We start from the raw sequence: 12,831 nt of genomic DNA on the forward strand, positions 1-12,831 counted from the left end.
TTGTCTTTCCAAAGTTCGAAGAAATTTGTTGAGTCTCTGTTCGAAACTTAAATTACAAAGTTAGGAAGTTTGTTTTCTCACTTATAGACAGTAAATATTTCTGTTTAAGCCATTCCTTTAATTACCAATGGAAGAGTATGACTATAATATGCATGTCAATAAGGTCATAATAGATCTTTTTGCTTCTAGAGGAAATAGGCTAGTTTCTCTAAGTTGCAAAATAAATATGTATTTATGTGTATACAACAGGAAAGTATCCAAATCTATTAATTTATTTAATAAGTACTAATTAAGGACCTATTATATGTCACTTAGGACAACTCAAAATCACTACTTTTAAATTATTCTGGAATGGAAGGAAGATAGGGTGATTCCAGCTAAGTGTAGCCTACAACTATTTATTAGCTCGTGAAATGCATAGATGGTACTGCTAGCTTTCATATTTTATGTATGAACACTTTAAAGAAATTTCAGGTCCAATCTAAATGAACTGGATAGCTAAACTTGGATAGAGTTAATCTGAATTTTTCAAGTAGGCCACGTTTCTTCATATTGTTCCTAGTATACATATGAAATATATAATCCCTTTGAGTTGACACCTGACTTCTGACTTCAAAATGTTTCATGTATTCAAGATACTTAACACATACCCTGGTCTCCTCTCATCACCAAGTCCACTAACTCAGGACTGCCACCTAGATGGGCTACAGTCTTTTGTAAGTTATGACCACTCTGTCCTATTTTGCTTGTTTATATCTCATAATTCAATCCATTCACTTCAGGCATCTCTTTCTTATAATGGAAAATGTGTGCCCTTAGGCCCCTATAGCTCTTTGGACACTTTGAGAAAGCTTCTCTCTCTCTCTCTCTCTCTCTCTCTCTCTCTCTCTCTCTCTCTCTCTCTCTCTCTCTCTCTTTCTCTCCCTCTCTCTCTCCCCTCCCTCCGTCTCATGAGAAAAGCCTGTGTGTATTGTTCATGTATGCATATGTATGTGTGAGTGGGTATGCATATAGGTACGCACAAAAGCAGAGGCCAGAGGTTAATGTTAATTCTCTCCACCTTATTTTACTAAGACAGGGTATCTAATTGAACATGGAGCTCAGCAGCTCGGCAATTCAGCAAGACTAGCTGGACAGCAAGCACTGGAATCCGATATTCACCTCCCCAGTACTAATACTGCAGGAGTGTATTACCACACCTGGATTTGTAAATTTTTTAAAAAAGATTTATTTGTTAATTGTGTATACAGTGATCTGCCCATGTATCCCTGCAGGCCAGAAGAGGGCACCAAATTTTATAGATGGTTGTGAGCTACTGTGTGGTTGCTAGGAATTGAACTCAGGACTTCTGGAAGAACAGTCAGTGTTCTTAACCTCTGAGCCATCTCCCTGGCCCCCTACACCTGGGTTTTTAAGAGGGTGCCGGGGTGGCAAGCACTGTACCAACTAAGCATCTCACCAGCTTCTCCATTCCACTGATGCAGACCAAAGACACAGGCCAGTCCTCAGGTGGTCTCTTATCAGGCGCCTACGGTGTGCTACTCACACTGTACTGGACTCCAGAACTGCTACACAGAGAAGCAGAGGCTAGACCGTTTCATATATCGAAAGAAATCTCTGACAGCAGTGTTAGATTGGGCACTATAAAAATTGAAACCAACTTTGGAAATAACTAAGAATCCCATTTAAGCATCCTTCCAAATGTACTGACTTTGTATCATACTTGCTATTCTTTAAGCACTTATATGTAGCAAAAATAAGCACCTTCCCATGGTTGGTTCTCATTTGGTTCTGGCACTAGAACTGACTTCTTAGTCTCTTGAAAGGTGACAATGGTCTTTCTACAGCATGAATAAATTATATTCTCAGCCTAAAATAAAAACCTAACAGCCACTTGATGAATGATTTCCCAGGGAAATGGGCTCTTAGACTCAGCAGTCTGCTCACAAAGGAGCTCCTGAAATAAAGCGTTTGCAAACTGTGATGGCACACTCTTTCTCTCTATGTTTACATTACTGTGTGCCTAAGAACTGGTGACATCACTAGGTAACACTAGCGAATTACTAAAGCAATTTTCCCCAGAAGACTGTCAAGTTTAATGTAAATTCCATCCATCTAAGGATGGAGTATTGAGATTATGTAAAGAAATAAAAGTGCTGACTTTAATTGTATAAGAGTTTGTTCAGAAGTTTCCACAGGCCAACTGAGTTGCTTCTTATATGTTAGATCAACAAACTGGAGGGGGAAAAAAGCCACAAAAGAAAACCTGTTCTACAGGCTTCTGTACACGTAGACCAGAGGAGCTACTGGAAAAAGCAAGCCGTTCTATGTCCAGGCTCTACGCCTGCCCAGAGTTTACTGGCTCTCTGCAGGAGTCTTCATTTTCATTAATTTTTTCTGCCTTAAAAGACTCACTTGAATCAATAGCCGAAGGCACACATTTCTTGAGGCTAGCACAGGGTAGAATAGAAACTTTGTTCAAAATAGTTGTCTTTATGCAATGAATCAATTTAATATACTTCCTTCTACAGGAGAATAATTACACACTTTATATGCATACCTTTTTATATAACACGTATGTCTACACCTATATGCAGCTGTAGAGAATATATAATATCCTTTTAAAGATTATACAAATGAAGGCTCTATTGGAATGTAAATAAACATAGCAAGAATTTACTTTTTTGCTCTTTACACATTTACTTCTAGTTATATTCTCTGCAAGTAAGCTACATGACCGACTATATGGGAACTTGGTGTCACTATAAGAAGAAAATGCCTAACTCTTTTAACTCAAAAATGTATATTTATTCATCTTACATCAATGATAAGTTATATAGGTAAATTATCTTCTTTTTATTTTTCTCACAGAACTTTGGAAAAATCAGGTGTTACTTTGGGTTTCATAGTAGCATCTAACATTTAAATTATATGTACTTTGAATTAATGCTAGCAGTACTTTAAGCTGACTTATGGTGGAAGGATGTAATTCATAACTTATAATATCAAACACTATGACAATAGCTTTAAATTTCCTGACAATATATAGATAGATAACTTCCAAATTTTCAAACACTTGATAGAAAAACATGAAGAACAGAAACTGCCACTATTTTTGGAAACTGTAAATAAAAAACCATTTCCAAAATAAGATATTTGGAGGACACAGAAAAGTTGGTAAGGATTCAAGTGCCTTAGGCAACAGAGAAGTACTGTTTTGTAGTTGTTGTTTTTCCGGACCTCTCCTAGTAACAGCAGTTCATCGTGCAAAGAAACAAGCAACAGTCCAATTTAACATATAAGTATTGCTGTAGAACTCAATTATCTCTTATGAATTCACTTTCCTGAACCCAAACCAATACAGAAAACCTTGCTGTTACTCACCAAGGGCTATAGAAACTCCCCAGCGTGTCTAAGCAACAAAACGTAGAGCCATGGTGAGGTGCTGAAGACAGCTCTTTTCTCGGGGTCAAAGCACTTCAGATGAAGTAGCCTTTCTCTTCCATTTAATAAAGGATGCCTCCTCCTACTCAAGTGTGGTGGAGAAAGACTGCACAATTCTGTCTTGACTTTCTGACTCTCTGAAGAGTAACAGTTACCGCCGGAAAACGTTAGCAGAAAATGATCACTTGAACACTCACAGAGAGCCGCAGTAAATTTCCACTCTGCTAGCTCTCGGATTCCAAGCCTTGCTTGTCTCTTAATCTGTCATAGGCAGTTCTGTTTCTGGTCAAACCAGCTTGCTTATTCGCTCGCTCTCTCTCTCTAGCACGGGGCTTGAGATGCACACCACACAGTCACAGCTCCTTTTCCCCCTCCCTTCCGCCCCTGTTGTGTAACGTTACAAGACTGCCTGTCTGTAAAGCAATTAACAGAGACAAAATTAATTCTCGGGCAAAAAGAAAAGTCTGAAGATAAACAGAAATTTGTCATCACTTTTTCCCTTTACATCTTGAACCAATTCCTGTTTGAGATTTTGTCAAACGATTAAGCTGGCTCAACCATCTTACTTAAAAATATAAATGTAGATTCCCAGCAACTGCTCACTGACAGTAACAATAACAGACCTGATGGCTAACGTGTCTGCTCCTCAGGGAGAATGCTCTGTCACAATGAGAACTTGCAGTGAGGAGATATGCAGGCACTATCAGTGTAACCAGAAAGCAAGGGAGACTTCAGAGTGTTAATAACTGAATTTTAACAGTGTAATTTTTATAAAAAGGCAATCAATTTTTTAGTACTTTATGTTTTCAAATGCAGAGTAACACTTGCAGTTATAATGAAAAAAATCATAAGAACAGAAAACTACAGGCATCAGAAATCTAACTAGAGTCTCTTATGTTTTATTGCAAACTAGACGCAACTATTTCAACAGAAAGTTTTCTATCTAAGCATTTGTGGTCAAGCTCCGCTATTCCTATTCAGTGAGAATTAGACAGGGCACAGAGAACAGTTAAAAATTCTCACATCCATATTCGTATAGTAAAACACCTTCAAATTATGGCGTGGAGACTGGGCTTTGGGGAAGGTACAGTGGAAAGGAGATTCGGACGACATTTTCAGGATTCTTTGGAATTGAATTCCCAGGTCTACTGAAGCCAGTTACAGCTGCTTTGGAGTTCCAGCCTCCAATATGCAAGAGTCCTTGGTTTTTCTCCCCAGAACTCCCAATTACGGACCTGACAACAGTAGTTATGGGACCTATTACTCAGACACTAATGCTTCTCGACAGAACTAGTTTCTCTCAGAGTATGAGCTCAATTAGAGTCTAACTATCTCTAAATAGCTGTTTATATGCCTGAAGAAAAACAAGCATATAAAATTTGGCTTTAAAATAGAGATTATTGGGCTAGTGGGACAGCTAGGAAGATAAAAAGTGATTGCCATTAAGCCTAGTTCAATCATCAGGGCCAAACAGCAGGAGGAGGGAACTGACAACGCAAGTTGTCCTCTGACCACATGTACAGAGTGGTACATGCACAAATACACACAGTAAATAAATGGGATATATATATATATATATATATATATATATATACACTTAATGAGGTTCATTTAAAGCAGTGAAGTTGGGGGTAGTAAGTTTTTTTTTTTGGTTTTTCGAGACAGGGTTTCTCTGTGGCTTTGGAGCCTGTCCTGGAAACAAGTAGGTAGGTGTGTGTGTCTATGTGTGTGTGTTTACGGAGACCTCTGAAACTGCCCCAAAGCACACAAGATACCTACATTACGCTCTAATTATTCTCAAACAAAGCAATCATAATACAAGTTTATACTCAAAACAAGTTATATCAGAAATGGCTGTTGTACTTTACCTTCATAAAATACATGTATATACATGCATGTTTTACACTATGAGATATATTAAAAATGTGCTGGAGACCCATGGTCAGTCTCTTCTAAAATGCACAAACACAAGCCTTTGGCTTTTAAAGTGACATTTATGTCTCTCTTCTCCCCGCTGTCTTTCTAAAATTTAATTTTCAGAAAGACTTTAATTTTCAATTAGGTGAATGTGCACGTCTGTGAGGGGTATGGATACATGAGTGCAGGTGTTGTGAAAAATAGAAGAGGGTGACAAACCCCCTGGAGCTGGTTGTGAGCTGTCTGACATGGGGCTAGGAACCACACTCTGGCCCTTAGGGGAGTAGTGTACGCTCTTCATTCCTGGGCCACTCCAGCACCCTCCCACTGTCCTGCATACTCACTTTCCATTCATGTTTTATTTCAATATTTTTCAAATCCTTAAGCAACAGAGCATAAACTATTATGGATTTACCTTTGGCTGATATAGAACACAGGATTAATTCTGCAATAGCCTGGCACAAGAAAAGAGCCGCAGAGCAAAGAACCTGCTATCTGCCTTTTCTCCTGGCAGACTGCTGGGACATCTGTATGTGGAGATGCCTCTAGCTTTTCTTCTGGCAGACTGCTGGAACATCTGTATGTGGAGATGCCACTAGCTTTTCTTTCTTTTAATTTTTATTTTAGGAAGAGTCAACTATGTGGCCCTAGGAGTTGCTAAAGATATTTAGTTTGGCTTTCATAAAATCAGAATATGGAGGAACCTCTGAATGATGAATGCTTTGGGAATATCCCAAACCTTAACTGTACTGGTTTCTCCTGGCTCATTCCCATCTCCTATGGCTATTTTTGGGAAGGAGGAAGCTGAATAACAAATCAGGGAATATCCCTAATTTAATTGGTGGTATCTGTAGCTGAGAAGTGATTCTTTTCCTCTTTCCAGGATAACTGTCTTCCTGCTACAGTGGGACAAACAGACATAGGCACAGGCTCTGAAGGAGCAATAGACCTGGATGGACAGCTTGTTCAGCCAGTGGAGTATGAGAAACAGAGACAGTGTGGGGCTGAGAACAGTAGCGAAGACACAATGGCTACGGAAGGAAAGAGCAGAGAGTATACTACAACATCACTGTTGTTGGGAAGAGACCTTCAAGAAGAGGAAGTGTTCGCTACTGACTGAGGAGAGCACTCACTCTGGTGTCCATTTTTAATTGCTTCAAGGCCACAGTATCAGAGGAAAAGGGACCTTCAAAGAATCCCTCAGGAAAACAAAAAGGACTTCTTAAGAAGTCATGTTCTCTAAATTCCTAAAATGACAAGCTCTCTCTATGTATCCCATGCTGCCTTGAACTCATAGAGCTATTTACTCCTGCTTCAGCCTCCTGAGGTTAGGAGGGTGTACCACCACGTCTGCAGTTTCTTTTCAGTGAGAAGGAAAGTGTGAGGATAGGCACCGTCCAGGTAAGAGGAATGAAGTTAGGAAGCGCATGTTGGTTGCTGTCCACCCCCCCTCCAAAAGTGGAACCCAAATCATAGAATAGAATATGCCACACCAACTCCAGTGTCGTCTGTGTGACATGACATATGTCATTATGCCGGACGGGAGCTCCGTGTCCCATGGGGCCTGGTATCTACAGGACAAGGATTATCTCTTCAGGAACAGCTCTGAGATAGGGAAGCACAGTATGGGAATGTATAAGACTACAGCAGAACCTTTGTCATACACGAGGTGTATGATGAGCAAGGGAATAGATGGGTTAATATTGATGGACAAAGACTGTTATGTTATACTTTGAACTTTACGGATAGGCTTGCTAAATCCCAACCCCCATGGTGTCTGCTGCATAAGAAGGCACTAAAAAGTATAGTTCAACAGGTGCAGAGAACTGATTAGGTATATTTGGTCACTAGATGAGATAAAGGGTTAGGAAGATAGCAATAATGAGACAGAAACTTTCTATTCTTAGGTAAGATGAAACCACTTGTCTGAGGTTTACATTCCCAAGGACAAGATTTCCTCTTCTAAGGATGCTTTATGTCTAACACCTGTTCCTGATAATATACTTTTCTTAAATATTGCTGATGTGACTAAAAGAAGCTTTCATACTGTGCCAATCAATGATACATGACCTTAGGATTTGTTCTTTGTTGAATGCTATATAATGAAAACATGAATTCAGTAAAATTGCAGCAGATTCCAACCACTCTCTTGTGTGTTGTGTCTGTCTGTCATTCGCCGAACTTGTGCCTTCCTGTTACCAAGACCCTGCTTCTCCCATGGTCTGAGTGGCTCCCCTGAGCCGGTCCGTGGAAAGAATGCACTTAGGTAAAGCTGTTCTCAAAAAATCAGAAAAAAACATATGAAAAAAATATAATTCATGTATGGCACATACTGAATTCAACAGTTACAATTCCAAACAATATCACAACACTAAGTGAAATACATTCTATGGTCTTCCATTAAGTTCTCAATTTCAAAAATAACATACCAGCATTATAACCAACAGAATGGGCTCAGTGCTATATCTACAGACCACAGTAACAATATTCATTATCCCTTTTTGTTCCTGGATCCATTTTCTTCAGTTGTTTAGGTAAGAATGAACAATACATTTTAATAAAAGAGTATGAGGGCGGGTCAAAACTATAAAATACCCTTTAATAAATAAACAAAGAGGTTGTAGAAGAGATGGTTCAATGGTTAAGAACTTTCCCTGCTTTTCCAAAGAACCCAACTTTGGGTCTCAGCATGGATTACAACCATCTGCAACTCCAGTTCTGGGGGATCCAACTTTCTCTTCTGGTCTTGACCTCCAAGAATATCATGTATGCATGCAGGCACATACCAATACTTACACATAATTAAAAACAAATCTTAAAAATAAATTGAGATAAAAAAGTAAGTCNTTTTTTTCGAGACAGGGTTTCTCTGTGGCTTTGGAGCCTGTCCTGGAACTAGCTCTTGTAGACCAGGCTGGCCTCGAACTCACAGAGATCCGCCTGTCTCTGCCTCCCGAGTGCTGGGATTAAAGGCGGGCGCCACCACCGCCCGACTTACCTTTTCTTTTTAATATGGGGCATAACTCTCTAATTTTCTAAGTTCTCACAAACTCTCACTTTTCTAAAATTCCTACAATACTCTACAATACTGTATACTATACTACAAAATACCTATAATATTCTTTTTCTGGACAATCATATCACTACTGTAATAAATCTAATGCTCTAAAGCAAGACCAAAAATAGGATCTAATAAAAATACAGGGGAAAAAAAAAACCCTCACAAAACCAAAAACAACCAGAAAAAGAGGAGGCTGAATAAAAGGACAGAAAACCTTGAGTTACAATTCAGTTGAAAATGTCAAGGGAAACCAGTCTCAGAGTGTCTCCTTCAGCAAAGTTAAGAACTGGTCACAGGAATACTTTAGACAGCATGGAAACATCGGACACAGCCATAAATTAACACAGTATTTGAATAAAGCGTATTCAGAGTTCACTGAACAGCAAACCCTCTACAAAACAATCATAGCGGACTTCATTGTCATTGTATGTGGCATTGAGCTCAAAGTAGGATCTCGCCCAGCAATGGTGGGTTGAGTACTATGACCAGAACTCATTTCCAGTCCTCCTGCCTTGACTTCCTAAGGGTCACCTTCAGGAGGTCCTACGCACAACTTCTTTTCAAAACTGTTAATCACAGAAAACAGCTCTTCTAACTGCAATCAGAACTACATCTTGTTCCACAGCTCTGACACAAAATAAAGCTTTTCCTAGTTGATTAAAAAAAGTCTTTTACAACCCCATCTACTGTTGCAAATGCCCTGCTCTCTTTTCTATTGCGCTCCAATCACCCACAAGTACCAGCTGCCCTCTGCCCTGCAGACCTTTTTCTTGGGCACACACACATACATGCCTGCTTGAATTCCTAATGAGATAAGTCTTTAAAACTGAACACACTGCTTTATAACTTATTTTTATTTCTTTATAGTAGATCTTGGATTTCTTCACACACTAGATTTGCTAGATCTTCATTTTTTTTTTTTTAAAAAAAGCAGCATGGTGTTCACTGTTGAATCTCAACTATTTCTTTGAGCCATTTAGGTTTGTTTTCCTAATTTATACTATACTCACTTATAACAGGAGCACAAATCAGGATTTATGTTCAAGTTACAAGAAATGATCATCTAAGAGAAACAATCATTTTCTTACAACTGATGTGGGCTCCTGAAAACTGGTAATCATATAGGAAAAATCCCCTAACTACCCACTGTTTTCAATACACTCTTATCAAGATTTCTGAAAACTTACACATAGAACTGTTTCTCAAATTAGCTACACGCAAAGCCTTCCGCAATGCACCGCATACCCAGTGTGATTTGAGAACTGAGTCTCACTAATTCTCCACTATTGTTCCATCACGTTGAACTCTTTTCCAGTGTTTTTGTAAGCCTTCTACGGCACAGTGTTCTCTAAAGAGTCCCAAAGAAGTCTGTGACAAAGGACAATTTAGAGAAGCTTGTACCATTCTGGGGAGAAGGTGAGAGTCAGGAAAAGGAAATGAGCGGCAGAGCAATGCCCTATCGCATGTTGGCTCCCGCATCAGTCCCCAGTACAGAAGGATAGAAATTTGAAATACATTAGTTTTGTTTCTTAATTTTTTTCTTTCCTTCTTCTTTCCCTCTCCCCCTTTCCCCCTTTGTTAGTGCCAGGAATCAATTCTAGGGCTTCACAAACGCTAAGTAACTGCTCTACCACTAAGTTACATCTCCAGCCCTTCAAATTCAAATTATGTACACACATATACATGCAACTACATATGTACATGTACATACAGCCATATGTATATTACATGTACACATAATTTTATGCATCCTAAATACCAACAGGAAATACAATAAATTTTTAATGGTACTGTCCTTTGATTCTTTTTTTTTTTAATTTTTTATTTTCGAGACAGGGTTTCTCCATAGCTTTTTTGGTTCCTGTCCTGGAACTAGCTCTTCTAGACCAGGCTGGCCTCGAACTCACCTCTGCCTCCCAAGTGCTGGGATTAAAGGCGTGTGCCACCACCGCCCGGCCTCCTTTGATTCTTATGATTATGGGTTAGTTTTTTATGTTTTTCTATACTAACCAAATTATCATAACATAGAAAATTATAATGAGTCACATAAATATGGAAAATATATAGAGTCTGGATTATGTATACTACTATGTTTTCTTTAGATTTTTTGACTATTAATGAGCTAACTGCAGAGAGACATTTCATTGTGGGGGCTGCTAAACTAAACCAACAAAAAGGTATCTTGACTTCAAAATTTGGGTCTAAGGATATGTTGCTTTGGAAAAGAGGTTCTGCTTTTGCTTCCCCAGAAGATGAGAAGCTATGGATTCCTTCCAGAATAATATGGTTTGATCAAGTAAGATCCCGAGAGGTCTCCATGGGAGTCATGGCCCAGGTGAGCCAACATCCAGAGCAGGCAACTGACTGAGACAATGCAGCCTAACAGACTACTACAGCCAAGATGTAAGCATAATTATAAATTTTCTTAGGATCCCCATAGGATTACCAGTGCCCCCAATCAGCAGGAAGTAGTATAAAAAACTACACCTAAATTCCCAAAATACTGCTTATAAATGTTTGTTTTCATTTCAAGGGTGTTGGCTATAAATAGTTAATGGTCATTGTCCATCTCTTTCTAAAGAAAAAAGGGGGATATGATATAGAAATGATGAAAAAAGGCAGATTATTGAATCTACTTTAATTAGAAAATAACTGTTAATCTCGAAATACTTTATATTGGTATGGATTTTGGTTTATTGATACAAATTTAAGGCCAATTATACTGTATGTATGTTATACTGTATATATATTTCTACTCTTGTTTAAGGCATTATGTTTGTGCAGCTCATTTGAAATGTAATATAGAGTACAGAAATACAAATTAACAGTCATCTATAATAGTCAAACTTATGGTTATGTTAGTTTGATTTTCTAGATATACAGAGATATATTTCAGATGGATAAGTAATCTTCATACACTTCAAAGACCTATAGAACACAGCTAAAATGTTTTAAGAACTTAGACTTTATTTGACAGTGAAAGACAGCATCAATTACTTCAAGAGGATGATGGACATTGAAGATGCTCCTTATGGAGTTTGCTTTCAATATGGCAAGGTTAGCCATTTGAGCAAGAAACTGTTCTTGCCTAGACTGCTTGATAGTATGCTGTATAAACTGGACATGCAGGACCCACAGGAAAGTGACTGCTGAACTTGCCAAAGCAAGATGGGACAGTCTTTCAGGGTTCCTGCTTCATGGAAGAGACTGCTAGACATTCTGCGGAATACAGAAAAAAATGACTAACAAACTGTCAATATAAGTGTGACAATTTCAAATTTCCTGCTTCACTGGGAAATCTGCCAGATACTCTAGGCATATAGGCTGAAGATGGATGTCCTGAACTTACAGAATAACTTTGGGTGACTGTCCAGGCAGCCAAAAATCTCTGTTATTTCTAGAGTTTTACAAGTTGCTTACAATGTACTTCCTGTTTACTTAGGTAATATTATAGCCTTCAGGGGCCTTTGATGGAGTTGAAGACTAGATAGTTATAATTTTCTTAAGTTATGATAAACAAAAAAATTACATATGAAACATTAGACTCACAAGGAGAGAATAGATGATAGAATATTTTCTTTGATTTTGTTAAATACAAATAGACTAAATATTGGAACTGTAATTCTTGTCTAATAACCATTTTGCTTATGCAATTTTACTATGCAAAAGTTAGAACCTTATTTTTTAATTAGACAGAAAAGGGGAGATGTTGTGGGATACCCCTCTGTATAAGGTGAATATGCTTTATTACCATTAGTTAATGAAGAAGCTGCTCTGGCCTATGGCAGGGTAGATTATAGCTAGGCGGGAAAGTCAAATTGAATGCAGGGAGGAAGAAGACAGAGTAGTGGGAGATGCAAACAGCCATTGGAAAAGCAGATGTGAGGTAAGAAGCCTCAAGCCTCATGGTAAAATAGAAACTAATAGAAAAGTATTAATTTAAATGGTAAGAGCTAGTTAATAACAAGCCTGAGCTAATAGGCCAAACAGTATGTAATTAATGTTAATTAAGCCTCTGAGTTGTTATTTTAAAAGTAGCTGCAGGACCAGGTGGGACAGGAAAGCTCCTGTTACAGTTAAGATTATGGATGACTTTTTTCTTTGTGTTTTTCATTTATGTTTATAAAACCAAATTCTCTATCATAGCATTCATAAATAAAAAATAATATATTTCAAAAACAAGAGCTAAATGTATAAATAGCCATTTAAGACAAAATATAAATTCTGCTGGGCACAGTGGCTCATGCTTGCACTTGGCACAGTAAGTGGCTCAATCTAGCACTTGGCACAGTAAGACAGGAAGATTGTGCCAAGTTCAAAGCCAGCCTGAGGTACACAGAAAGACTGTTTCAAAATATAGGAAAAAACATGGGCTCTGACAAACTAAGCCCTCTGCACTATTGTTTATT

The 12,831-nt window shown here is 38.3% G+C and overlaps 1 protein-coding gene across 5 annotated transcripts in view; it reads right to left on the minus strand.

Annotated features, from left to right (window-relative positions):
- The window catches only part of Cab39l (calcium binding protein 39 like), a 98,807-nt gene that overhangs the window by 60,319 nt on the left and 25,657 nt on the right, over positions 1–12,831 (minus strand). Inside the window, exon 1 of one of the 5 annotated variants that reach the window (XM_050152261.1) lies at positions 3,385–3,748. The exons of the other annotated variants lie outside the window; for them this stretch is intronic. The gene's annotated coding sequence lies outside the window, so the exon portion shown is untranslated. Of the gene's footprint in view, positions 1–3,384; positions 3,749–12,831 lie in introns of those variants that run through there. 5 annotated transcript variants of the gene reach the window in all.

The sequence above is a fragment of the Alexandromys fortis genome, unplaced genomic scaffold, assembly GCF_014885135.2.
Source record: "Alexandromys fortis isolate MF-2015 unplaced genomic scaffold, M_Fortis_MF-2015_v1.1 scaffold_75, whole genome shotgun sequence".
Lineage (NCBI taxonomy): Eukaryota > Metazoa > Chordata > Mammalia > Rodentia > Cricetidae > Alexandromys > Alexandromys fortis.